This window comes from Callospermophilus lateralis, chromosome 4, assembly GCF_048772815.1.
Source record: "Callospermophilus lateralis isolate mCalLat2 chromosome 4, mCalLat2.hap1, whole genome shotgun sequence".
In the NCBI taxonomy this organism is placed as follows: Eukaryota; Metazoa; Chordata; class Mammalia; order Rodentia; family Sciuridae; genus Callospermophilus; species Callospermophilus lateralis.
The window spans coordinates 63,549,870-63,577,467 of NC_135308.1; the positions used below are offsets into that span (position 1 = coordinate 63,549,870).

The 27,598-nt window shown below is 41.6% G+C and overlaps 1 protein-coding gene across 16 annotated transcripts in view; it reads left to right on the forward strand.

Moving 5' to 3' along the window:
- Nucleotides 1-10,725: 10,725 nt before the first annotated feature.
- Nucleotides 10,726-27,598, forward strand: part of Mical3 (microtubule associated monooxygenase, calponin and LIM domain containing 3) — a 210,628-nt gene continuing 193,755 nt past the window's right edge. For all 16 annotated transcript variants that reach the window (XM_076853912.1, XM_076853916.1, XM_076853914.1 and 13 more), the window contains exon 1: nucleotides 10,726-10,879. The gene's annotated coding sequence lies outside the window, so the exon portion shown is untranslated. The remainder of the gene's footprint in view (nucleotides 10,880-27,598) is intronic.

A 27,598-nucleotide genomic window follows, 5' to 3' on the forward strand; every position in this document is an offset into this window, starting at 1 on the left:
GCTGTGTGGATTTTCTTTCATGCTTCCTGTAAACTAAAAAAAAAGGATTGGGCAAACATCAATCTGGACACAGTCTGTTTAGTTTGGTAAAGTCCTTGCTCAGGGCAGGTAGTTTGTCAATATCTACTGACAGACTGATTAAATTTCAGAGCCACCTTTTAGTTGTACTTTCCATAATCAAAGACCTGGAAAACCTTAAATTTATCTCTAAAAAAGCATCAGAGATCTTAATACAAATAATATTTTCTTTTTAACTGTATATAGTAAGGGGACTTTAATTTTTCCAATATAAGAAACATACATTTGGGAACTTTTCCCAATTCTTAAAAGAATTGTTAAAAACAGGGCTGTTGTGGCTCAGTGGTAGAGCGCTCGCCTAGAATGTGCAAGGCCCTGGGTTTAATCCTCAGCACCACATATAAATAAATAAATAAATAAATAAAGATATTGTGTCCAACTACACTAAAAAATAAATATTAAAAAAAAAAAAAGAACAGGGCTGGGGATATAGCTCAAGGGGACAGGAATGTAAGAACATATTAAGTAGGTCCCACTTCTTTTTTTTTTTTTTAAGAAAGAGTGAGAAAGAGGGAGAGAGAGAGAATATTAATATTTATTTTTTAGTATTTGGCAGACACAACATCTTTGTCTGTATGTGGTGCCGAGGATCGAACCCGGGCCGCACGCATGCCAGGTGAGCGCGCTACCACTTGAGCCACATCTCCAGCCCCAGTAGGTCCCACTTCTTAGGGGAAAGACAAGATACACATTGAACAGTGCTCTGGGAGAACTTTCTTAGAAATTTGCCTAATGTGAATGTTTAATGATGGAGCTTTTTCTTTTAAAGTGAGAAAGAGGGAAGGAGAAGAAAGTGGGCCAGGAGCAAAAATGACAATTTGGGAAATCTGTTCTCTCCTTCTGGGCTCTGTTATTTTCAGATCAAATGGCCTAGCATATATTCCTGGATTCTTCTTAACCTTTGGTTGGCTATATAACCTTAGATGAACGTGTAGTGTCTCTGGGCCTCATTTTATCATCCTGAGAGGGTTGAAAATTCTTACCCTATTCATTGTTACCCTATTCATTCTCCAAAGGCAAGCTGCATGGGAGACTCAGACTGTGTGCAGATTGATGTTTGCCCAATCCTCTTTTTTTTCCTAAGGGTATCTGAGTTTCCTGGTAGACAGTCTACAGACAGGATACCAGGAAATACCCAAGTTTAAAAAAGTAATAAGGGCAGGGGAGTCAGAGATATGAAGGAAATCTGTAGATGTGTGTGTGTGTGTGTGTGTGTGTATGTGTGTGTGTGTGTGTGTGTGTGAGAGAGAGAGAGAGAGAGAGAGAGAGAGAGAGAGAGAGAGAGAGCGCCATTGTACTTGGAACAAGTCAAAAGTAGTAATCTAGTAATTTTTAGACTAAATAAGGTGTCAATTACTTTACTATGTAGCGATCATGATTTTCACTTTTAAGGGAGGAGATGTTAATATTGGTTAGATATACTCTAGGCCAGGTACTTTCATATGTCATCTTCATCAACCTTCAGTAACTCTGTCAATGGAACACTATTCTCCCCATTTTTCTGATTTAGAGATACTGTAATGCACAGACATTAATGTGACTGCATTTTTAATGCAGAAAGCAGAGAAGAAGAAATTTGAACTCATCTTGTTTTCAGAACAAAATTCCCATTTTCATCATGCCCTCATGTCAGGCAGAATTGGATTCAAACTCTAGCTGTGGCACTAATTAACCATGTGACCTTGGGAAGTTTATTAACTTTGCTATATCCCCCCAAAACAAATGCTGAATGTTTTCTCTGATACAAAGAGGCTGACTCATAGTGGGGTAAGGAGGGGGAGCATGGGAGGAATAGATGAGTTCTAGATAGGGAAGAGGGGTGGGAGGGAAAGGGAGGGGGCAGGGGATTCGCAAGGATGGTGGACTGTGATGGACATCATTATCCAAAGTACATGTATGAAGACACAAATTGAGTGTCAAAATACTTTATATATAACCAGAGATATGAAAAATTGTGGTATTTATATGTAATAAGAATCATAATGCATTTTGCTATCATTTATTTTTTTAAATTAATTTAAAAAGATCTTAGGAGAATAAGAGTGTATAGTGATGGGTTTTCTCTTTTTCTTCTCCTTCTCCTCCTTCACCTTCTCCTCCTTCTTCTTCCCCTTCCCCTTCCTCCTCCTCCTCCTCCTCCTCCTCCTTCTTCCCTTTCCCCTTCCCCCTCCTCCACCTCCACCTCTTCCTCCTCCTCCTCTTCCTCTTCTTCTTCATTGTTGCAAACAACAGAAATAGTTCCTTGGACTAACTTTGGGGAAGGAAGGAATAAATGTATTGAAATGCTATGAATTAGTTCATTTAAATGAATGAAAGAAAAGTAAACAGCCAGGTTTGGGGAAGAATGATAATCTGGGCAGCTAAGAAAATCTAAAGAATAGAGAAGGTATTCCTTCTTCAGGGTATTCTTGACAGGATGAATCAGCTATGATCATTTTTAGTTTTTGTGTGACTCTCTGTTTAACACTCACATTTCGAGAGGTTAAAGTGACCTAGGTTGCCTCTTGGAAAAGCACAGGCACCTTGATCCATATTTCTACCAGGCTACATGCAGGTCCTTATTGCAGAGCTGCAGGGGGTCTGGATGTTGGGTTACCAAAAGCCACAGATGCCCATTATGAAACTAATGCAGTCAAACATCCCAGCCCAAAACAGTCAAAACACATCGTCTCCGGCAAGGCAACAGTTCATATCATTTGACTGCAGAGTAACTATGCATCCTGAAATCCTGTGTGTGTGTGTGTGTGTGTGTGTGTGTGTGTGTGTGTGATGTTATAACACATGTAGAAAATGATATTTCAACAGCATTCTGGGATGAACTGAAAAGGTGATCCTGCAAGAGACTAGCTTGAAGGCTCTGGCTACCTCAAGCCTTGTCTGAAAGCCCTGGGAGCTGAGGGGTATCACTATACAGCACTCATTAAGTGACAAATCAAGGGGCAAGCTCAGGTTCATATAATAAGCTTCAGCCTGCCATTTGCCTAATTTCAGCTTTGTTGAGGCCCCTCCCTTCCTCCTCTGAGAGTTATTTTATTTTTACTTTTGGTAATGTTGAGGATGGAACCCAAGCAGGCTGGGCAAGCACTCTACCACTGAGCTACAACTCCAATCCTCATCCCTATCCCCAAGTTTTCAATGAAGTTTCTCAGCAGGCAGGGGTTGGAGTTTATAGTGGTGTCTTGGCTTTTGCTCTACTGATGACTGTCAGCTTATAGTTTTCTTTTCCTGAGAGGTTTTGTTTGTAAGTTATTCAAGATTTTTAGGAAACAAAAGTAGTTTCTTTATAAGGTTAGGGACATCTGGTCCAAGAAGCCTAACAGTCTTAGAGGTTTTATATTTCTACCTTCTTGTCAATTTCTATCTTCTTGTCAATTTTTTTCAAATATTTATTTTTTTTAGTTGTAATTGGACACAATATCTTTATTTATTTATTTTTAAGTGGTGCTGAGGATCAAACCTAGGGCCTCACACACGTGCTAGGTGAGCTCTCTCTGAGCCACAACCCCAGCCCCACCTTGTTAATTATGGTAGGTCTGCCTTGTTAATACATACAGGGTAGGTTTCCAAATATGGTGAAAGATAATACTTAGGACCTGTGATCATGGAGGTGGCCCGGGGACCTAAAAGACCAGAAAATCTGGAAGAGATCAGAATGTTTTTCTCAACCCCTTTTCTCTTTTGTTTTGTTTTGTTGGTGGTAGGGGCTGCTGTTTTGAAACCGTATTTACTTTCCTCTCCTAAAATTAAAAGGCACAAATAGACAAAAAGAGGATAACTTCTTTGACTTTGGACTTTTTTTGTTTTTTGTTTTTTGGTTTTGTTTTTATTTTTTCTGCCCTGCTGGGGATAAAACCCAGGTCCCTGTGTATCCTAGGCAAACACTTTATTTCAAGAGATTCAAATCTCCACCTATCTGTCTATTCACACAAATTAGCATTTATCCTTTCAACTTCTTTTTCCTTCTAACCCGCCACCCCTCCTCCCCCAAGGGCAGTCAGGTGTTTTGAAAGGTTCTAGCTAAAAAGCAGTAGGAACTGTGCTTATTCTTTGCAAGTGGAACTAGGACAAGATGAGTTTCAGTTGGGAGACCCTTTTTTTCCATCTTCCCACGATGAAATATTACTTCTCTTTGAAGGGATCATTCAGCCCTTCCTTCATAATTTTCCCCTGATAACTTAGAAGCCTTCTCAATCTCAGGAGTAGCATGTTCCAACTTGCAAGAATTCTTCTTACTTTCTTATTTTCTGTGCATATGGTGAACCTTGGGGTCAGACCCATTGTCTCATTGTCCTTGACATAGCTGTCAGTGCCCAGACAGTTGCCTTGTCTATCAAGAAACTTAGGAGTGAATGAATGAATGAAAAAGAGTCAGAGGCTTAAATCAAACAATACTTCACATGAACCCATTTGGGAGAAAGAGAATTTGGAATCCTGTATATGCCTTTACTACATTTAGATAAAGGAAGGTTTTACATCTGTTCCTTCCCTATAAAAGCCTGATCCACTTGGATGTGTCTTTTCTTCAATTTGAAAGTGTTGATTTCTATGCCAGGGGATTCAAGTTCCTTAGTTTCATCCTGAGGCTTTATCTATCATCTATCACTATTCCACTTCCTAAATATACTATATCATATGCTGTCTCTACCCTTTCCTTCCTCCTTCCCTCAGTTCCTTTCCCTCTGGTTGTTTTTTGTTTTTGTTTTTATTTTTAGCTTTTTTGCTGTTTCGCAGTTGAAAACATAGCAATGTAAAATAGTCAGATTGATTTGGGTTGAACTTGACCTTTGCCACATGTTATTTTGAAGCTAATGTTACTTTTAAGAGCAATCTGTTTGAGCAAGTAGGACTGGAAACATTTGGTAAGATTCTTCCCAAAACGAATCAGCTGGGCACAGCAGCAAACATCTGTGATCCCAGATACCCAGGGGGCTGAGTCAGGAGGATGACAAGTTGTTAGGCCAGCCTCAGCAATTTAGCTAGACCCAGCCTCAAAATGAAAAAAAGCTGGGGATGTAGCTAAGTGGTAGAGCACAGCTGGGTTCAATTTCCAGTGCTGACCACATACACAGACACAAACACACACACAGGCACATGCACACAAACGTATAAGAACCAATCACGAGGTTAGTATACTTGTTTTGAATTCCGCAGATATGTACTATTTAGTCCTGTCTGATATAGGGCACAGAGATTCTAAGGCCTGTGTTCAGAGACCCTAAGCCCTGTAGAGTAAAATTACATATATAAAATCATGTGCATATAAATTTTTCTAAGCTGGAACTGCATATGAAGATAGACATCTAGAAAAAAACAAAATCCTGTTGGCAAAATTTGCTAAATTTCCTAGAGACTTTCAAGAACCCCAGTTAGAGTTGGCTCAGGGAAGAGTCTTCCTGCAAGTTATAATGATACTCTAGGAATTTCTCTTTTGATGATGATTATGATGTGATGGTTCTAGATTTTATTTTGCAGTGACATTAGTGACTAGAGATTTCTTCCACAAAGTCCTAATTTGTTATTTCCTGCTTTTACAACATAGAGTTCCTAGCTATTACCCAGCATACATATGCCAGTGAATTAGGGTAAACCCCTCTCAAATTTTTTGTCATTGCATTATGAAAAATATTGTCATTGCAGAAGAACATTTGCAGTTTTGTCAAGCTGCATTTTAACTTCCTTTCTGCTTACAGGATGAAAACTTGCAAATCAGTCAGAAACTAGTTAGAAAGTAAAAAATTTCTACTTTTTTATTTTTACCTTTTTGGTGAGATGTTAGCTTAGAAATAAACTCCAGAACCCAGGATTAAATCTTGCAGCTCTGCAACAACCAGTCCATGAATCCCCTCTGCTTCTCTGCAGCAGATTGGGTTGGCTCCGAGGCAATCCTTCTATATAGAAGATGTGCAAAGACATCAAACCTATCCTATCCTATGTCTTCAGGAAGTCTCTGTGACAATGATTGAATCTCTGGAATCAAATTTGTTCCAAACCACTGTGCTACTCATTCTCTACTCTCATATCCTGCCCAAGGCATTTTGGGAGCCTTTAGGCCACAAACTGCTTGAGATTTCCCTGGAGCTACTTTGAAGCTGAACACCCATGGGGGTCATAATAAACTGAATACATGGCAGTAATGGGTCTATATTTGGAATGCTTGGAAAGGAAGGACTGAACCTCATAACTCATAATGGCTATCAGTAGCTCCTATAGCTACCTGCATTCACTTTAAGTCCAGAGGGGGGTTGTGGTAAATTCCATCTAAACTATATCAGGAATGCGGAGAGTAATAAAGCCTTCACTACACTTCAGATAATTAAAATAATTAGATAATTTTTTTCATCTAGCCAATTGGCAAAGATAACAAAAGAAGAGAAATGCTTAGGATTGGTGAGGGTTCAGACAAATATCTCCAATCTACATTGATGGTAGGAATATAAATTGGTATTAACTTCCTGAAAGATAATTTGGCAATGTACATGAGGTATTTTTAAAATGTGTATATTCTTTGATCAAGTATTCTATTTTTAGAAATATTAGGAAATACTTATAGAAATATATAGACACATACATAGATAACCCTTGAAGTTACATATAATAATGAAAAATTGGAAATAATCTTAATGACCAAAAATAAAATCTTGGTTAAATAACGTAAAGTATAGCCATATGACACATCCATTTAAAATAATGTTTTCAAATAATACATAGTGGCATGGAAAAAATTCTTAGTTCATTAACTGTAGGTTGCAAAGCAGAACGATCAAAAAATTTTAAAAGGGTCTATACAGAAAAAAACACTATATACACATGTTCATGGAAAAAAATACAGGAAATATATATGTCAAAATAATGACAATCAAGCTGGGTGCAGGGGCACTCGCCTGTAGTCCCAGCTATTTAAGAAGCAGCAGCAGGGGGATAGCTTAAGCCCAGGAGTTCTAGACCAGCCTGGGTAACATAGCAGGATCCTGTCTCAAAAAAACCAAAACAACAAAACCACACACACACACAAACTGGATGGAATCCTGTCCCACACTCTTTAAAGCACTCAGGCTGACTCATCCCTTACCAGAGTGGGTCTGATGTTTATCACCCTTATCCCACTTAGGAAGTACGTGCTTCATATGTGATCCACAGGATAACCATACACAACCTGACAGTTTTTGTTCTAGAAGGTGCCGCCCCCTCCCCCAAATAAATAAAATGCCCAGATGAGCAGAGACATTTTAGAGCTCTCTGGGGATAAGAAAAAACAGGCATGTTCTGAGAGTGGAAATTAACTGGATTGAGTAGGATTGGGACTGGCAAAGAGCAATTCAGGAGTTGGCTTCAGAATTAGCGAGCTCAGGATTCTTAATCAATATTAACTTTGTTACTCCCACACAATTTTGCTAGCTTGTCCACCCCTGTGAGAATTTCAACAGTTTAGAAAGAATGAAGTCATTAGCCCAGTCAATATTTTCAGGGCTGTGTTACAACTGCCAGTGGAGCAGGATATTTTACTGAATAACAAAATAGAACTTCTGGGAGCTGGTTGGCAAAGGCACTGCACAGAGAAATCCCTTCCTCATGAACATGGGGCCCATTTAATTGCCAAGCATTCTAGGCGTGGGAGCAGTTTTTGTTGCCTTTTATTATTAAATTTGCCAATGTGTCAAAGACATAAGCCCATGAGCAGAATATGGACAACAAACCAGTAGAAATAACTATCCTTGCTTCTCATCCTTAATAGAAGTCTTTTCTTGTTTTCTGCCCATTGTAAGCACTTCTTGTACCATATTTCCTGAAACCCCATGACATAGGTCTTGCTGTTTTGTATTTATTTCCTTGTTGCTTACAATTGTTGTCTGGTTGTTACATACATAAAAAGGTTATGTTCAGAGGTTGGAGCTGTAGCACAGTAGCAGAGCACTTGCCTAGCATGTGTGAGGCACTTGTGTTTGATCCTTAGCACCACATAAAAATGAAAAAATAAAATAAAGGCATGCTATCCATCAACAACTACAAAAAAAAATAATAAAAGGTTATGTTCACTCAGGGAATGGGGATTGCAACGTGGAAAACCAAGCTCCATTATTTACCAGCCTTCTTACCTTGGCTAAATTGATCAGCCTCTCTGAGCTATAAACAAACTTGTACTAACTCTCCATACATGATTGTTTTGAGGCTCAAATGATATTACAGGTATAGAAATAAAGGTAAAACATAGGTATTGACATCATCTTTTCTATGGAATGCAGTTGATTTTTTTTTAAAGAGAGAGAGAGAAAGAAAGAGAGAGAGAGAGAGAGAGAGAGAGAGAGAGAGAGAATTTTTTAATATTTATTTTTCAGTTTTCGGTGGACACAACATCTTTATTTTATTTTTTTTATGTGGTGCTGAGGATCGAACCCAGCGCCCCAAGCATGCCAGGCGAGCGTGTTACCGCTTGAACCACATCCCCAGCCCCCAGCTGATTTTTTTTTAACTCTTTTTTTGCAAGGGAATGCAGCTGATTTTTTTTTTTTTTTTTTTTTTTTTTGCGGGGGCGGTGGTTACTGAGGATTTAACTCAGGGGCACTTCACTGAGTCACATCCACAGTCCTATTTTGTATTTTATTCACTGAGTTCTTAGCATCTTGGTTTTGCTGAGGCTGGTCTTGAACTCATGATCCTACTGCCTCTGCCTCTAGAGCAGCTGGGATTAGAGGCATGCCCCACCATGCCTGCTGCAGATTTTTAATTAGCAGGCTGGGGATGAGGCTTGGTGGTAGAGTGTTTGCATTGCACCCATGAAGCCCTGGGTTGAATTCCCAGCACCTCCCCCCCTACCCCCCCCCCCCACAAAAAAATCAGAAGACAGCATTTTCTTTCAGGGTTAAGAGGGTTGGCACTAGAATCAGACCTCTGTGTGCACTTAGGCAAATCAGCTTCTGTAAGCTTTTGTTTCCTCTTTGGAGGAATAATAGTACAAATGGGAATAATAATGGAACTTTTAAAGTTGATATGAGGGTGAAATGAAATAATGAACACAAAGCACTTCCCAACAATACACAGCACATAGGAAACAGTTAATAAACATAAGCTGCTGTTGCTGTGGCTATATACTGGTGAGAAAAGGAAGTATGTCAATAAGGAATGCATATTGGGGCAGAGAGCATGGAAAATTATTTAGGAGGGCACAGAGTAGATATGGGAGCTCTTATATATCAGTAGCTTCTGGTAACTGATCTGGGAAGATTACCTGGTGGGATTGGACTTTCTGGGACTCTTTGCACAATAGATGGATGACGAGTGCTCTGGCGTGGAGTAGTGCTGTTAGAAAGGTTGTGTCTTAAACTTATCTGTTATCAGGTTGGGTGGAGGTCAAGTGACCAAATGATATGAGGTTGAACAATTATGAAATATATATAGTAGAGTTGGTCCAAAGTGTGGCAGGCAAAATGTAGGCCTAGCTGCTCTGTGTAAAGCTCTAAAATAGAGTAGGCCACCAAAGAATTTTTTTAGTCTTGAATTTGACATGCAATGTGACTGAAAGCACTATTGGTCATGCATAGTTGAGTGGTGTGTTATGGACTTCAGATAGGGACACACTTTAGCAACCCTGATGAGTACTGATTGGTGGAATTTGTTGCTGAAGGCAGGAATTTTGGACAGCTCAACAGACAAAAAAATTATTAATTGAAGCTTCCTCTGATTATGAGGAAGAGAGAAGGAAGAAGAAGAGTTGACTCTTGAAGAGCAGAAAATAAGATATTGGGAAGTGTCTGTGTATCCATAATAAGAATGATTTCCTTTAAGAGATGAGGGTCCCAGAAAGAATACTAAATTTGTCTTTACAAAAAAATGGGGTTGATCTTGTGTCTCTATAAAGGATTTGTTGTCAGAAAGTCTACCTACTTTCAACCAAAGTTCTTTAAACATGATGAAGCATTCCTGAAATTGTAGACATTACAAATCCTGTGCCAAGGATGATAGGATCACAAAATATCAGAGATCAACCGTGGTACAAAATCCTCATTGGACTAGATGAGGAAACTGAGGCCAAGAATTGAACTTACTTAACTACTCAAAGTCATATAAATATATTTGATTCAGTTCTCTCTTATATTCATTTTATCTCTTTCTTCCTTCAAATTGAAGTTCTATTACTTTCTTTGTTTCACCTCTGGATAGGTAAAAGAAAAAAAAAATCTAGTTTGGTTTCATAGCAGCTACTGAGCAACAAACAAGTCCCCTTTAAAATGCATCCTCTCTTCTCTCCATCTGGCAGGCTTTGATATGCCCCTCTTGTTTTTCCATTGGTCATTTTGTGTGGCTTCTCGCCCCCTTCCAAGATTCCCAGCCAATCACCTCTTCCTTCTCTCCCTCCCTAAAGGCCTTTGAGGAATGTACCATATGGACCGTGAAGGGGGTAAACAGGAGGAAGGAGTGGCAACATCTCCACTCCTTTACCTTTTGTATATAATCCATGAGATCCTGGTAAAGTCTTAGTTTGGAGATAGCCACAGAGTCTTGAAGACCGAATTCCGTGCCAGCTGCAGAGACTCACTGAGCACTCTCGCCCCCAGGGCTGGGGTCCTGTGGTTGGTTCTGGAGGGCCGCAGCCCCCGCCCTCCCATGTGCCCGCCCAGGCCCAGTCACCGGCGGCGGCGCCGCTGCTCCTGCCGCTGCCGCTGCCGCTGCCGCTGCCGCTGCTGCCCGCGCTATAAGCTGCGGGCCGGCGCTCAGGGTTGCGGAGCTGCGGGTCCCGGAGAGGGCTGGGCGGCCCAGCCGGCCACAAGGACGCCGGCGCCGGGGGACACAGCAGCATGAGGCGGAGGTGAGGCTTGGAGTTCTCGACCGGTTTCAACCGTCTCAGGGAGCCGCATCCCATCTGCGCTCCGAGCTCGGGGTTTCCGGGGCCCCGGGCTCGCCGCGGCGGGCGACTCTGGCGCGAATGACTACTGCGATCGGACATGTGGCCAAAGACCTCACTCCTGGGCCGCCCGTAGGGCTGCAGCCCCGGGGTGGCTCTTGGCGCCTCCTTCTGGCGTCCCTTTCCAGCCCTTTTACTCGCGGGGTTGCAGCGCCTGCGAGGAAACCCCCTCCTCGCGTGTCCTGCCCTTCCTGGTCTCTGTCTTTGACCTCCGGGAGTCGGATGTTAGGTCAAGTTCGATTGTGTAGGTCGCACGGTTCCAGGTCAGGCGGGCAGTGGGGGAAGGCACGGGAGGCTTCCCGCTTGTTGTGGGAGTATTGGGGAGAGTGCTTTAGATTTGACGTGCTGGGGGAGACTTTTGGCAAGGGGCTGCGGGATAAAGATCATTCATCTTAAGCAGGGTCCAGAGGTTTGGGAAGGGGCTGCGAACCTCCCTGCGGCTTCTGAGAAGATTCCCAGCCTCCAAGGGTAAAATCCTCTCTGGGTATACCTTGTCTGGAGTCTGGCATTCACTGTGTGTGGGTTGCTGAGGTCGTTATGGCAGGTGTCCATGAGTGAACACAAATTTTCTATGCATGGTGGACTGAATGGGGTGATGGCAGCCACTTAGGCCTGTTATCTAAGGGCTACCCCCCCCCTTCCTTAACTGTCTTAGAAAGTGGTTAACACTATTGGGGGTCTCCATGGCACACTGGAAATTCCTAGTTTAAAAATCACCTTGAGGAGCCCTACACAGATCTGGGGCTTGCCTGGTGTTAACAGAAAGCCAGATGTGACTTTCTGTTTGCTACATAGACAATCATTTAGGCTTGTACCCACTTGCAGGTTTCTGGCATCTCAGCCCAGCGTGGATGGCATCATCCAGCTCTTTCATAATAGTTTGTTAGGAAGAAGGGGTCCTTTAGGCCCCCCAGGTATGACCTCAGTACTTCATCCTATTAGGGGTCATGGGCTAATATCTTGGCTAATTTTTCTCCGGAGTCTGAATGCAGAGAAATAATTTCCAAGAATACAAATCACATTTATGATCTGTTTTTTTTTTGTTTGTTTGTTTTTTCACCTCTGGGGGGGTACTAGGGATTGAACTCAGGGACATTCAACCACATCCCCAGCCCTATTTTGTATTTTATTTAGAGACAGGGTCTCACTGAGTTGCGGCACCTCGATGTTGCTGAGGCTGGCTTTGAACCCATGATCCTACGGTCTCAGCCTCCTGAGCCACTGGAATTACAGGCGTGTGCCACATTTATGTTCTTTTAATGTTGGTGTTTAAGGCAGACATTAATTATGGTTTACATGAAATGGGTTAATGCGAGAAATGAAGGTGAATTGTGGATGATGTTATTATTATTTTTTTTAATATTTATTTTTTTTAGTTATCGGCGGACACAACATCTTTGTTTGTACGTGGTGCTGAGGATCGAACCCGGGCCGCTCGCATGCCAGGCGAGCGCGCTACCCCTGTGGATGATATTTTTTAGTTTCTTTTTAAAAATTTTTTTTAGTTGTAGATGGACATAATACCTTTATTTATGTGTTTATTTTTATGTGAGGCTGAGGAGCTACAACTTCAGCCCTGTTTTTTAGTTTCTTTTAAAAAAATTTATTACTTTTTTCAATTTTAAGTGAGATGTAGATGAAGAGAATGGCATTTAAATTTAAATACCAGGACACCAGTGTGAATTTGGTCCCATTTTACAGTTTGCTACATAGACAATCATTTAGGCTTGTACCCCAGGAGTGAGAGTGAGTTAGATTTTATGGTAAGAAAGACATCTTATTACAAATTGCTATTGCCAGCAAGAAGGTGTCATCTTCTCATTACCTGGCCACACAGATGTGGGTTCATTGTTGTGGTCACTTTTTACTGTGAGCACATCTCTAAAGAGCCTTTAAGAGGATATTATAAATTCCACAGTTGATTGTCGCATGTACTCAGGTCAGAAAATTGGCTAGGTTATTTTAATATAACAGTGAGTTTTCTTGTTCTCCAGGTTATAAAAGTTTTAAAATTTTTTGGATAGTGTATTAAATAGCATGAGTTAATTTCAGAATTATAAGAAAGATGTTTGAGTGTTTCTCTTAGAAAGAAAGAATCTTTTAGAACTTGGACCTGGATCCTCAGCCAAAGCTCCTTTTTGTGTTTTACAGTCTTAATATTTTGAAATGTCTTAAAACTTTACCACCAGGTAGAAATTTTTCCCCGATCTGAGAAGATATATTCGTGTTTTTAGATGTGAAGGAGAAAACTACCTTTGGAAATAAGATAGGGAAAAATACTTAGCATACTGCTCACCTGGCACATAGTAGATATTCAGTAATGATAAGTGAATTTTTCCTTTCCTCCTTTGTTTTGGGAGACCTGCTGTGGGGATGATGAAATTGGATGCAGTTTTTTGTTGTTGTTATTGTTGTTTTGGTATCAGGGATTGAACTCAGGGCACTCAACCATTGAGTCATATTTCCAGCCCTATTTTGTGTTTAATTTAGAGAGAGGGTTTCATTGAGTTGATTAGCAGCTCGATGTTGCTGAGCTTGGCTTTGAACTCACCATCCTACTGCCTCAGCCTCCTGAGCTGCTGGAATTACAGGTGTGTGCCAAGGTGCTCTGTCTGGATGCAGCTCTGATTGTCGGCTTCCTTAGTAAATTAGAAAGAATAGCACCTCCCCCTTCCTATGCTAATCTCCAGTTCTCCTGGTATTTTAATAGTAGACTTTTAAATGAAACACACCTCTGGACCTAGAAGTAAAAATCAAACAAGGAAAAATTGAGGTCTTCCTTCTGGTTTATATGTTGCATTTTTAAAGAAAGGATGGTGCATGCCCTAGAAGAGGTCTTAATACTACTCAGTGCACAAGAATAAATGCCAGAATTGACTCTTTTTGGGTCATTTTAGTAGTGTCACAGGTGAGTGTTTTGGTTAACGTTGGCTTAATATATCCACATGGAATCAAAACCAGTTTCCAATTTCTTTTGCAGCTGGCATCTGAGAAGTTGCACGGGATAGTAGAAGCTGGACCGGTAGGCAGGGGTAGACTCTTCTTCTGCTTTCATGGACTCTACTTCTGAGCTGAGCTCTGCAAGGAACAGCTGTTTAGTTCCTCCTGCTTATAGCAGGCTCATGTGAACAGATTAAAAGGTTATCAGACCTAATGTTCTTGAAATTTAAGAACCATCATTGATTTATAATATTGGGCTTGGCATTTGAATATTAATCACACTCTAGATTTACTTCTTTTTTCTCTTAAGTGAAATCTTTTTCATCCCCTCTTATCTCATTGAGTTTTATTTGTCACTGAGGTCGTCAGAGCTTAGAACAGTGTATTATTCTCATTTTATAGATGAAGAAATTAAGGTGACATGTTACACTCTAAGTTGCAAGAGAATTGGACCTTGAACTAGAACTTGACTTGGATTTTCCTTCTTATATTATTTATTTATTTTTTTGTGGTGCCGAGGATGGAACCCATTGCCTTACACTTCTACGCAAGTGTTATACCATGGAGCTACAACTTCAGCCCTGTTTTTTAGTTTCTTTTTAAAAGGTTTATTACTTTTTTCAATTTTAAGTGAAATGTAGATGGAAAGAATAGCATTTAAATTTAAATACCAGGACACCAGTGTGTATTTGGTTCATTGATACCTTTCATTGATACCTTTGGAGGAAAATACACATATTCACACATCCACACCCTTTTTGGAGGGGGCATTGAAAGACTGAAATAAGAGACCATACTGTTATGCTTTTATGATGATTAGATAGCTAAGAATAATCAACATTTATTGAGTGTGTATCTGCAGGAACCTGTGCTAGGCTTTGTGTATATCACCTAATTTACAGATGACAGAGATGTGTTTGGTGAGATTCCAGAACAAGGGAGTGAAAGTGAGACCCTTGACCAAGAGCAAGGCTGGGGCTCATACCTAGACTTTCTGATTCTGAAGTGTGTCTGCTCAACTTCATGCTTTAGTGGTAACTAATGAGCAGTTCTCAGAGTTTCTAACACCTGTTGATGCTACCCTTCCTGGGTCTGATGTCTGTGGGTGGACTGGAGCATTATTCTTCTTTGCAGTACAGTTTTTACACTTTTGGTTTTTTTTTTTTTCTTTTGCCAGAAATAGTCCTTTATCCAGGTGAATGGTCATTACTTAAAAAAAAAAAAAAAAATAGAGCTGAAAAATCATCTCTATTTGGAGAGTGTGAAGTATTTAATAGAAGCAGATGGGAAAATTAGGGCCAGAGAGAACTGAAGTAGACAGAGGACATTAGTGATGTTCCAACCCAGAGGCCATCCATAGTGTCCATGCTTTTTTTTTAACATTAAGCTGCTGTTTGAAATTGTAAAACTGGAGGCGTAGCACTTCTCCTAAAGTCTGTGCAGTAAGTATAGATGACAGAGTTGAAAATCTGATGCCTTTTGGTCTTTTAACTTCTACAAATAATGCAGCACATTGTGGGAATGAAGGGAATGTTTTTTTGGAAATTTCCCTAAACTCTTTGTGGACTTCCCCTTTCTTCCAGTCACCCCTCTGATGTCTTTTGTTCCACTTTTCAGAATTCCATCTGATCCTGTGGAGTTGGATGGGGTGAAGGTATGTGTCAGAAACCTCTTGGGTGCTTGGATATACCAGTGGGCAGAACAATATCCCTTCCCTTGTGGCTGTTTGCTTGGGGGGTAGTCTTTGGTTATCTTTAGATACACAGGAACCATTATCCAAAAGCTGGAAGGGAGAACAAGGAAACAATCTCCCCAAACCATTCAATTCATTGATTTTTTTTGTCATTGGCAAGATGGAGTTGCACAGAGGAGACACTGGCACAACTTTTTAAAAAAGGATTAAAGAATGGAGAAGTAGGACTATGGGATTGTACCTTGGTGGAAGAGGAAGGATAGGAGCCTCTGCTGAGTAGTAAGATCCTTGGCAAGAACAACCAAGCCTTTTTAGTGTCTGTCAAACCCTGCACTGCTCTGCAGTGCCTAGCTCTGTGGCTGAGACAGGAGTGAATTTGTGTGGTGTGTGACTGATATCTAGCAGAGGAGTCTTTCTGCACTGGGTGGCTCTGCAGGTGTCTATTTAATTGTATATTCAGTGAAGGATTAGACCTGGTTAACTCTGGAAAGAGAGAGAGAGTACAGCTGAGTGGTTACCTGGTAGCTTCTACTGGCTTTTCCTTACTGCTTTAAAATAAATATACAAAGACAAAGTGAAACTTTGATTGGTTCCAACCTCTCTCCATGTCTTTCCAACTCTGGGGAGAGGCTTAGGAAGAACAAGAGTACTCCCAACACCTGTAGCCCAGAGTTCCTTACCATTGGCTGTCCCTGGCCTACAAAAAGCCAACTCACCAAGGTTAATATTCCTCCATGTTTCCCTGCTCTTCTCCTGACTCCTCCTCTAAAGCTTCTGATCATTGAGGATTGTTGGGTTTGTGAATGGAAAAGGGAGAAAGGTTGTCAGAGCAGCTTCCCTAAGCTAATGGCAGTTGTGATCAACAGCAGCAGTGGACAGACATTGAAAATAGTTGTCTGTATACGGTCCTGTTCTGAGTGCTTATGTGTCCTGACGCACTTAGTCCTCAGAGGGTAGGTGCTGCTCCAGTTTCATATATAAGAAAGTTGAGTCACAGAGAGTTATAGAAGGTGGTGGACTCAAAATTCTGACTCAGGTATTTGACTCTGAAGTTGTGCTCTCACAGGGTTGGACAGACTCTCTCAGGGCTCTTTCTATCCTGGTGTCATTCTTTGCTCTTTTCAGAGCCCTCTTTACATCTTCCGCCTCTTCATTCTGAAAAGCTACCAAAGACATAGATGTTGGTTAACTTCAGATTCCTTTAAATGTTCCTGGCATATTTCCCGGGACAGTCAGGAGTAATTCTGAAGTATTTGGAGGAGGACATAGGCCCAGGTGCACTTCCCAGAAGGGGCTCTTAGAACAACATAAGGGTACCTGGGACTGACTGTGCTATGGGATTCATTAAGTGTTGAGCCTAGCTTTGCTTCCAGAAATGTTGAAGGAATCTTCCTCTTCCTCTACTTTTTTGCCTGGTGTAGGTTTCTGATTCCTAAGATTTTGAACTCAAACAAATCCTATTTGCTTTAGCTCAATTACTTTATGGATTTTTTAAAAATGAGTCAGTCCAGGGAACCTACCACTATTTATAATTAATTGGCAAATGAACTTTTGAAATAGAACTTTTTACCCAGTTTGGCCATGGCTGGTCAGTCATTTATTTCCCTTTGAAAAAGGAAAAAGGAAGTATTTTAACTAGTGACATGAATTTGTGTCAGTTTGTTTCCGAAACAGATAGGCTGTTCCCCAAACCAGCCTTGCAGAAGTCTGGTGGGAAAAAAATCAACTTTCTTCCTTTGGTATTTTCAATACCTTTAGACAGGGGTCTAAGGGACAATTATATAAGAATACCCATAAAAGTTATTATTTACTGAGTATTATGATGGTCCAGACACTGGGCCAAGTACTTTATATGTCCACATTATTTCTAGTGTTCAGTTAGGTGCTATCACCCGCATTTTACAATAGGGAGACTTCCAGAGAGATTAAGGGCCATATATTCAGTAAATTTAATAGACTGGATAACTCCAAATCTCTTATAGTAAGGTGATTAAATCATCCAAATTTAATCACTTCACTATAAGATGAAATGTTGAGGGGTGAAAGAAAAAAGGATGGGGAGGAAAAAGACGGTATGAGGCAGGAGAAAATTGAATCAACCGCCCTCAGGATTTACTGAACAGTGTGTGTCTAGCCCCAGTGGGGAGGGTGGGGCACTAGGAAGCCCATGGACCTTCACCACCCTCATGGAGCCAGGGAGCAAAGGGCATTTAGAACTTAAGACCTTTAGGAAGTTATGTACCGGGACTTTCTTTCAATGCAGGTTTATTGAGCCCCTTATATATAAGGTTTTCTCTTTTTTTTAATTTTTAGTTGTAGATGGACATAATACCTTTATTTTGTTTATTTAGTTTTTTTTTTTTTTAATGTGGTGCTGGGGATCGAACCCAGTGCCTTATGCATGCAAGGCAAGCACTCTACCACTGAGCCACAACCCCAGCCCGAGCTCCTTATGTATAAGGCAAGTGGCATATAATAAAATGTTTTTTGCCTGCAAAAAAGTTATATTTCTAGCGGCACAGACACAAATGCAGTACACCATAGTTTGTTGTGACAAGTGACTTAACTGGGTAGGGAACCCTGAATATTGAATAGTAAGAAAGTTTATGCTAATTAGCACAGTATTCTTCTTGATTCAGTTGTGTTTATCTCTTATGCATATAATTGAGAATTTCCATAATTTACCTACCCCCGTGGCTGTTGTTTCTGATGTGTTTGTATTTTGCAAACAGAAGATTGTTTTGAAGCTCTTCCCTGAAACCCAGACCTGCATGTTGATTGCAAAATTGGCTGGGGCTATCTAGCCTTACCACAGTCTCCCTTGAGCCCATCAGCACTGCAGATCTTTTGGGCTTGGTACTCTTATCCTTGCTGAGCCATTACTTGCCAATATGAGGTACAGTTGCTTCAGTACAGGGCAGCCCTTCCTAGAAGAGTGTGTGGCCAACCTGTGCCTCTCCCAGGTGTTCTGACAGTGGTGGAACAATGCTGGGTATGGAGGCACTTCATTTTAGCTTTGGGGATTAGATTGACCATATTACCTCAATATCATCTTTCTAACTCTAGAACTACATTACTGGGCCTATTCTAACCTCTGAGACTGGTTGTATCCTTGTGGTGACATTGGTAGCATTTCTCCATCTCTTGTCCTATTCTTTCAAATGGACTAAATTTGGAAGCTGATGTAATGTAGAAAAAGGACTAGGACCTCTTACTGCTGGCTATACTTAGTGAGACCCAGTTTTGCTTTTGTTCTCCTCTTTTATTTTCCAAGACCTGTGGATCACTTTGATCAAGTTCATTCAAATAGAAATTAGGCATATCACCTGGAAATGAGTTAAACATCTTCTGACCCCTGCTCCCTGCTGTATTAATTCAGTTGATACAGTTTGTAATCACATTGAGGACACTTCCACATGCTAATAAAAGTTCTTTCCATCCATAACCAATGATCCCAGAGAGGATTCATTAACTTAAAGCCGATGTATGGAAAGGTAGCTCTACTACTTGTTTGTAAATGGAATTTTTCACAGTAAAGGAATTAAAAAAAATTTTTTTTAATTTATTTTTTTATTTTTTTTTTTTTTTATTTATTTTTTTTTTTTTTAAATTAATTTTTATTGTAGGTTGTTCAAAACATTACATAGTTCTTGACATATCATATTTCACACTTTGATTCAAGTGGGATATGCGCTCCCATTTTTACCCCATATACAGATTGCATAATCACATCATTTGCACAACAATTGATTTACATATTGCCATTCTGGTGTCTGTTGTATTCTGCTGCCTTTCCTATCCTCTACTATCCCCCCTCCCCCCTCCCCTACCCTCTTCTCTCTCTACCCCCTCTACTGTAATTCATTTCTCCCCCTTATATTTTTCCTCCTTTCCCCTCACTTCCTCTTGTATGTAATTTTGTATACCCCTGAGGGTCTCCTTCCATTTACATGCAATTTCCCTTCTCTCTCCCTTTCCCTCCCACCTCTCATCCCTGTTTAATGTTAATCTTCTTCTCATGCTCTTTGTCCCTACTCTGTTCTTAGCTACTCTCCTTATATCAAAGAAGACATTTGGCATTTGTTTTTAAGGGATTGGCTGGCTTCACTTAGCATAATCTGCTCTAATGCCATCCATTTCCCTCCAAATTCTATGATTTTGTCATTTCTTAATGCAGAGTAATACTCCATTGTGTATAAATGCCACATTTTTTTTATCCATTCGTCTATTGAAGGGCATCTAGGTTGGTTCCACAGTCTTGCTATTGTGAATTGTGCTGCTATGAACATGGATGTAGCAGTGTCCCTATAGTGTGCTCTTTTTAGGTCTTTAGGGAATAGACCGAGTAGGGGAATAGCTGGATCAAATGGTGGTTCCATTCCGAGCTTTCCAAGAAATCTCCATACTGCTTTCCAAATTGGCCGCACCAATTTGCAGTCCCACCAGCAATGTACAAGAGTACCCTTTTCCCCACATCCTCGCCAGCACTTGTTGCTGTTTGACTTCCTAATGGCTGCCAATCTTACTGGAGTGAGATGGTATCTTAGGGTGGTTTTGATTTGCATTTCTCTGACTGCTAGAGATGGTGAGCATTTTTTCATATACTTGTTGATTGATTGTATGTCCTCCTCTGAGAAATTTCTGTTCAGGTCCTTGGCCCATTTGTTGATTGGGTTATTCGTTATCTCATTGTCTAATTTTTTTAGTTCTTTGTATATTCTGGATATTAGGGCTCTGTCTGAAGTGTGAGGAGTAAAGATTTGTTCCCAGGACGTAGGCTCCCTATTTACCTCTCTTATTGTTTCTTTTGCTGAGAAAAAACTTTTTAGTTTGAGTAAGTCCCATTTGTTGATTCTAGTTATTAACTGTTGTGCTATGGGTGTCCTATTGAGGAATTTGGAGCCCGACCCCACAGTATGTAGATCATAGCCAACTTTTTCTTCTATCAGACGCCATGTCTCTGATTTGATATCAAGTTCCTTGATCCACTTTGAGTTAACTTTTGTGCATGGCGAGAGAAAGGGATTCAGTTTCATTTTGTTGCATATGGATTTCCAGTTTTCCCAACACCATTTGTTGAAGATGCTATCCTTCTTCCATTGCATGCTTTTAGCCCCTTTATCAAATATAAGATAGTTGTAGTTTTGTGGATTGGTTTCTGTGTCCTCTATTCTGTACCATTGGTCCACCCGCCTGTTTTGGTACCAGTACCATGCTGTTTTTGTTACTATTGCTCTGTAGTATAGTTTGAAGTCTGGTATAGCTATACCGCCTGATTCACACTTCCTGCTTAGCATTGTTTTTGCTATTCTGGGTCTTTTATTTTTCCATATGAATTTCATGATTGCTTTCTCTATTTCTACAAGAAATGCCGTTGGGATTTTGATTGGCATTGCATTAAACCTATAGAGAACTTTTGGTAATATCGCCATTTTGATGATGTTACTTCTACCTATCCATGAACAGGGTATATTTTTCCATCTTCTAAGATCTTCTTCTATTTCTCTCTTTAGGGTTCTGTAGTTTTCATTGTATAAGTCTTTCACCTCTTTTGTTAGGTTGATTCCCAAGTATTTTATTTTTTTTGAGGATATTGTGAATGGGGTGGTTGTCCTCATTTCCATTTCAGAGGATTTGTCGCTGATATACAGGAATGCCTTTGATTTATGCGTGTTGATTTTATAGCCTGCCACTTTGCTGAATTCATTTATTAGCTCTAATAGTTTCTTTGTAGACCCTTTTGGGTCTGCTAGGTATAGAATCATGTCATCTGCAAATAGTGATAATTTGAGTTCTTCTTTTCCTATTTTTATGCCTTTAATTTCTTTCGTCTGTCTAATTGCTCTGGCCAGTGACTCGAGAACTATGTTGAACAGAAGTGGTGAGAGAGGGCATCCCTGTCTTGTTCCAGATTTTAGAGGGAATGCCTTCAGTTTTTCTCCATTCAGAATGATGCTAGCCTGAGGCTTGGCATAGATTGCTTTTACAATATTGAGGTATGTTCCTGTTATCCCTATTTTTTCTAGAGTTTTGAACATAAAGGGATGCTGTACTTTGTCGAATGCTTTTTCCGCATCTATCGAGATGATCATATGGTTCTTATTTTTAAGCCTATTGATGTGGTGAATAACATTTATTGATTTCCGTATATTGAACCAGCCTTGCATCCCAGGGATAAATCCTACCTGATCATGGTGCACAATTTTTTTGATATGTTTTTGTATCCGGTTCGCCAGAAGTTTATTGAGGATTTTTGCATCTAGGTTCATTAGAGATATTGGTCTGTAGTTTTCTTTCTTTGTAGTGTCTTTGTCTGGTTTAGGAATCAGGGTGATGTTGGCCTCATAGAATGAATTTGGTAGTTCTCCCTCTTTTTCTATTTCCTGAAATAGCTTGAAAAGTATTGGTATTAGTTCCTCTTTAAAGGTTTTGTAAAACTCTGCTGTATACCCATCCGGTCCTGGGCTTTTCTTAGTTGGTAGTCTTTTGATGGTATCTTCTATTTCCTCAATTGATATTGGTCTGTTTAGGTTGTCAATATCCTCCTGACTCAATCTGGGCAAATCATATGACTTAAGAAATTTATCGATGCCTTCACTATCTTCTATTTTATTGGAGTATAAGGATTCAAAATAGTTTCTGATAATCTTCTGTATTTCTGAAGTGTCTGTTGTGATATTGCCTTTTTCATCCCGTATGCTGGTAATTTGAGTTCTCTCTCTTCTTCTCTTCGTTAGCGTGGCTAAGGGTCTGTCGATTTTATTTATTTTTTCAAAGAACCAACTTTTAGTTTTGTCAATTTTTTCAATTGTTTCTTTCGTTTCGATTTCATTAATTTCAGCTCTGATTTTAATTATTTCTTGTCTTCTACTTCTTTTGCTGTTGTTTTGCTCTTCTTTTTCTAGGATTCTGAGTTGAAGTATTAGATCATTTATTTGTTGGTTTTTTCTTTTTCTAAGGAATGAACTCCAAGCAATAAATTTTCCCCTTAGAACTGCTTTCAATGTGTCCCATAGATTCCGATATGTTGTGTCTGTGTTTTCATTTATCTCTAAGAATTTTTTAATTTCCTCCTTGATGTCTTCTATAACCCATTGATCATTCAGTAACCTATTGTTCATTCTCCAGGAGATGCATGATTTTTCCTTACTTCTTTTATCGTTAATTTTCAATTTCATTCCATTATGGTCAGATAAGATGCATGGTATTATCTCTACTCCTTTATATTGTCTAAGAGTTGCCCTGTGACATAATATATGATCTATTTTTGAGAAGGATCCATGTGCTGCTGAGAAAAAAGTGTAACTGCTTGATGTTGGGTGGTATATTCTATATATGTCAATTAAGTCTAGGTTATTAATTGTGTTATTGAGCTCTACAGTTTCCTTATTCAACTTTTGTTTGGAAGATCTGTCCAGTGGTGAGAGAGGTGTGTTGAAGTCTCCCATGATTATTGTATGGTGGTCTATTAGACTCTTGAACTTGAGAAGAGTTTGTTTGATGAACATAGCTGCACCATTGTTTGGGGCATATATATTTATGATTGTTATGTCTTGTTGGTGTATGGTTCCCTTAAGAAGTATGTAGTGTCCCTCTTCATCCCTTTTGATTAACTTTGGCTTGAAATCTATTTTATTTGATATGAGTATGGACACTCCTGCTTGTTTCCGAAGTCCATATGAGTGATATGATTTTTCCCAACCTTTCACCTTCAGTCTATGTATGTCTTTTCCTATCAAATGCGTCTCCTGAAGGCAGCATATTGTTGGGTCTTGTTTTGTGATCCATTCTACTAGCCTGTGTCTCTTAATTGGTGAGTTTAAGCCATTAACATTTAGGGTTATTATTGAGATATGGGTTGTTCTTCCAGCCATATTTGTTTATTTATGTTACTAAACATGGTTTGTTTTCCTCTTTGATTATTCCCCCCCCCTTTACTGTACTACCTCCCGCTGTTGGTTTTCATTGATATTTTCCATTTCCTCTTCCTGTAATATTTTGCCAAGGATGTTTTGAAGAGATGGTTTTCTAGCTGCAAATTCTTTTAACTTTTGTTTATCATGGAAGGTTTTAATTTCATCTTCCATCCTGAAGCTTAATTTCGCGGGATACACAATTCTTGGTTGGAACCCCTTTTCTTTCAGTGTTTGAAATATGTTATTCCAGGATCTTCTAGCTTTGAGAGTCTGTGTTGAAAGATCAGCTGTTATCCTGATTGGTTTACCCCTAAATGTAATCTGCTTCCTTTCTCTTGTAGCTTTTAAAATTCTCTCCTTATTCTGTATGTTGGGCATCTTCATTATAATGTGTCTAGGTGTGGATCTCTTATGATTTTGCACATTCGGCGTCCTGTAGGCTTCTAGGATTTGGGATTCTGTCTCATTCTTCAAGTCTGGGAAGTTTTCTCGTATTATTTCGTTGAATAGATTGCTCATTCCTTTGGTATGGACCTCAGTACCTTCCTGTATCCCAATGACTCTTAAGTTTGGTCTCTTTATGTTATCCCATATTTCTTGAATGTTCTGCTCATGGTTTCTTAACAGCTTTGCTGAGCTGTCTATGTTCTTCTCCAGTTGAAATACTTTGTCTTCATTGTCTGATGTTCTATCTTCTAAGTGTTCTACTCTGCTGGTAGTATTCTCAATTGAGTTTTTAAGTTGGTTTATTGTTTCCTGCATTTCCAGGATTTCTGTTTGTTTGTTTTTTATAACCTCTATCTCCCTGTATAATTGATCTTTTACTTCTTGGATTTGTTTATGTAATTGATTGTCAAAGTGGTCGAAGTGGTCTTTCATTGACTGATTTTGATGTCTAATGTCTTCCTTGAGACTCCAGATCATCTGAAGCATGTATATCCTGAATTCTTTATCTGACATTCCATCTGCTGCAGAAATTACCTCTTCTAAAGTTGAGTTGACCTGCATTGCTTGTGGTCCTTTCTTTCCTTGTCTTTTCATATTGATCGCGTTTCTTTCTGCTTGGTGAAACTGTTGTGTTATTGATTTTTCCCCCTATATATTTATATTGCTCTTGTATAGCTGCAAAGTCTCCCTCGCAGGCTTTGGCGGTGGTTCTTCCCCTCCTCCAATTGAGGCAATGTGCCTACCACGCCGGGAGGCCGCTGTGCCTGTACTTTCGATGGGCCTGTTCTTTCGGTGGTCACAGGTCCGTCTACCTTGCAGGCGTGAGCAGTGGCTTTGCCCCTCCGCTGGCCACTAGGCCCGTTCTGTCTGTTGGTTGCAGGTCTGTCTACCTAAAAGGCGCTGGTGGCGGCTCTGCCCCTCCCCCAACTGGGGCGATGTATCTGGCGGGCCACTGGGCCTGTTTTGTCAGTGGTCACGGTTCCGCCTACCTTGCACGTGCGTGGAGCAGCTGTGTCCCTCCGAGAGTTGCTGGGCCTAACCTGCCAATGGGTGTCAAGTGCACCTACCTTGCAGGCCCGGGGGTAGCTCTGCCGCTCCGTGGGTTGCTGGGCCTGATATGCTGGTGAGACGCAGGTTTGCCTACCTTGCAGGCGCCTGGCGGCTCTGACCCTCCCCCAACCGGGGCGGGGCGATGTGTCTGGCCGTCCTCTGAGCCTGTTCTGTTGGTGGTCAGGGTACTGCCTACCTAGCAGGCTCGTGGGGCAGCTGTGCCCCTCCGCAGTTTGTTGGGCCTGACCTGCTGGTGTGTGGCAAGTGCGCCTTCCTTGCAGGCCCGGGGGTGGCTCTGCCGCTCCGCGGTTGCTGGGCCTGATCTGTTGGTGAGTCGCAGGTCTGTGTAACTTGCAGGCGCCCGGCGGCTCTGCCCCTCCCCCAACTGGGGCGGGGCGATGTGTCTGGCCGGCCTCTGGGCCTGTTCTGTTGGTAGTCAGGGTTCTGTCTACCTAGCAGGCTCGTGGGGCAGCTGTGCCCCTCCGCAATTTGTTGGGCCTGACCTGCCAGTGGGTGGCAAGTGCCCCTACCTTGCAGGCCCGGGGTGGCTCTGCCGCTCCGCGGTTGCTGGGTCTGATCAGCTGGTGATTCGCAGGTCTGCGTAACTTGCAGGCGCCCGGCGGCTCTGCCCCTCCCCCAATCTGAGCGATGTGTCTGGCAGTCCACTGGACCTGTTTTGTCGGTGGTCACAGTTCTGCCTACCTTGCACACACGTGGAGCAGCTGTTTCATTAGTGCCTGGGCACACTCTCCTTGTTTGCCTCCCTCAGGCCCTTAGTTTGTAGAGCTTGGGGCTGAGCACCCCCAGCAAACTTGCTTACCTTCTGGTAGCCACGCCCCCGTATCTGATGCAAGAGACCTCAGTTGTCAGCACCGGTGGGAGCTGTAGCCGTGAGTCCCATGCCAAGGCGAGTCGGTGCAAGAGACCTCAGTTGTCAGCACTGGTGGGAGCGGTAGCTGGGAGTCCCGCGCTGCGCGGTTCCCGCCAGCTCCTGTGCCAGCACCGCCGTGGCTCCCACCGGCTCCCGCGCCGCTGCTGCGGCTCCCGCCGGTTCCGGCCGGCTCCCGTGCCGCTGCCCCGGCTGCCGCCGGCTCCCTCGCCGCAGCCCCAGCTCCCGCCGGCTCCCTCGCCGCAGCCGCCGCTGCCGCCGTCTCCCTCGCCGCAACCGCCGGCTCCCTCGCTGAAGCCGCGTCTCCCGCCGGCTCCGTGCCGCCCTCGGTCTGGCTATTGCGCTCACAGGAGAGCTGGGAGGGGCCCTTAAGTTTTCCCCGCTGATCTATAGCTGAAAGAGCTGTGATCAGTCAAAAAAAAAAAAAAAAAAAAAAAAACAGAGATGATGACGTCAGCTCTCCAAGATGGTGGCCGCTGGCTTCCTCTGTGGTCTGACCTATGTGGAGAACCGAATTGGATGGCTTCCTTCCCCGTCTCAAGCCCAGAATTCAGCTCTGAGTACAGTATTTGCACAGCTGGCGGGAGCCTGCAGAATCCGTAGCACTGTATCTTTGCATTGTTATCTTACCGTCGTTTCCCAGCGAGCGCCGCAGACTCTGGCCGCAGGGCGATTTGCTGCATACGCAGCGTGACCCTCCGTGCGGACAAATCTCTCGCGTTTGAGCTCCAGTAGCAGGTCCTTATGCAATGGAAATCCTTCCTCTAGGTTTCGGAGCACTCCAATTTTGCTGGAAATTCCTAACAAGCTAGCTTTTATCCATTCTACCTTGTCTTTTTCCTGCTCAGTGACGCAGTACACGGGAGTGCTGCACTCCTTTCGCAGCCATCTTCTCCTTAATTTATTTTTTTAATTGTAGTTGGACACAATATTTTTGTTTTATTTATTTATTTATTATGTGGTGTTGAGAATCGAACCCAGTGCCTCACACATGCAAGGCAAGTGCTCAACCACTGAACTACAACCCCAGCCCACAGTATAGGGATTTTGCAGCATAATTTCTCTCTAGGAATAAAATGTTTTATTTTTGTTTATATGTTTTATTTTATTTTCATTTTTTAGGCATCTGATCTTCTACCACTGGTGGAAATGGCTGCTTGTTGTTTTTAATGTGCCTCCCCCTCTTTGTCCACCTATAACACATACAGCCTCAGAGACACAGATGCTACTGGACTCTGCCCTTGCAGCTTCCTGGGCCTATCGTTTGGACTTGTAGGTGTGCCAGAAAGAACTATGTTGTGTCATGGGCTGTCAGGGTGTGTGTTGGTAGGACCTGAGTGGCCCAGCCTTTGCTCATGTAGTATTTATTTGCATGCCAGTAGTTGTCTGCACCACCTGCAACTATACTTCCTCACACAGCTCCATGTGCAGTTGCTTGCCTTTCATGCTTGTCTCTAGATTCTTTGCAAGCTTTAATGAGGTCAAATGCTTGTGCATAGGTATAGGCAGGAAAATCCAGAGTGGCATATAGATGGGTTCCTGACAGTAAAGGAGGTCAAGGAATTTGGCTAAAAACCTCACCTTACATTAGGCTATGGAAAAGGAAAGTGAACTAATCTATTTGGAGTCTACTTTAGAAATGCAGTTTTTGCCAGGCACACTGGCTCATGCCTGTAATGCCAGCAAAT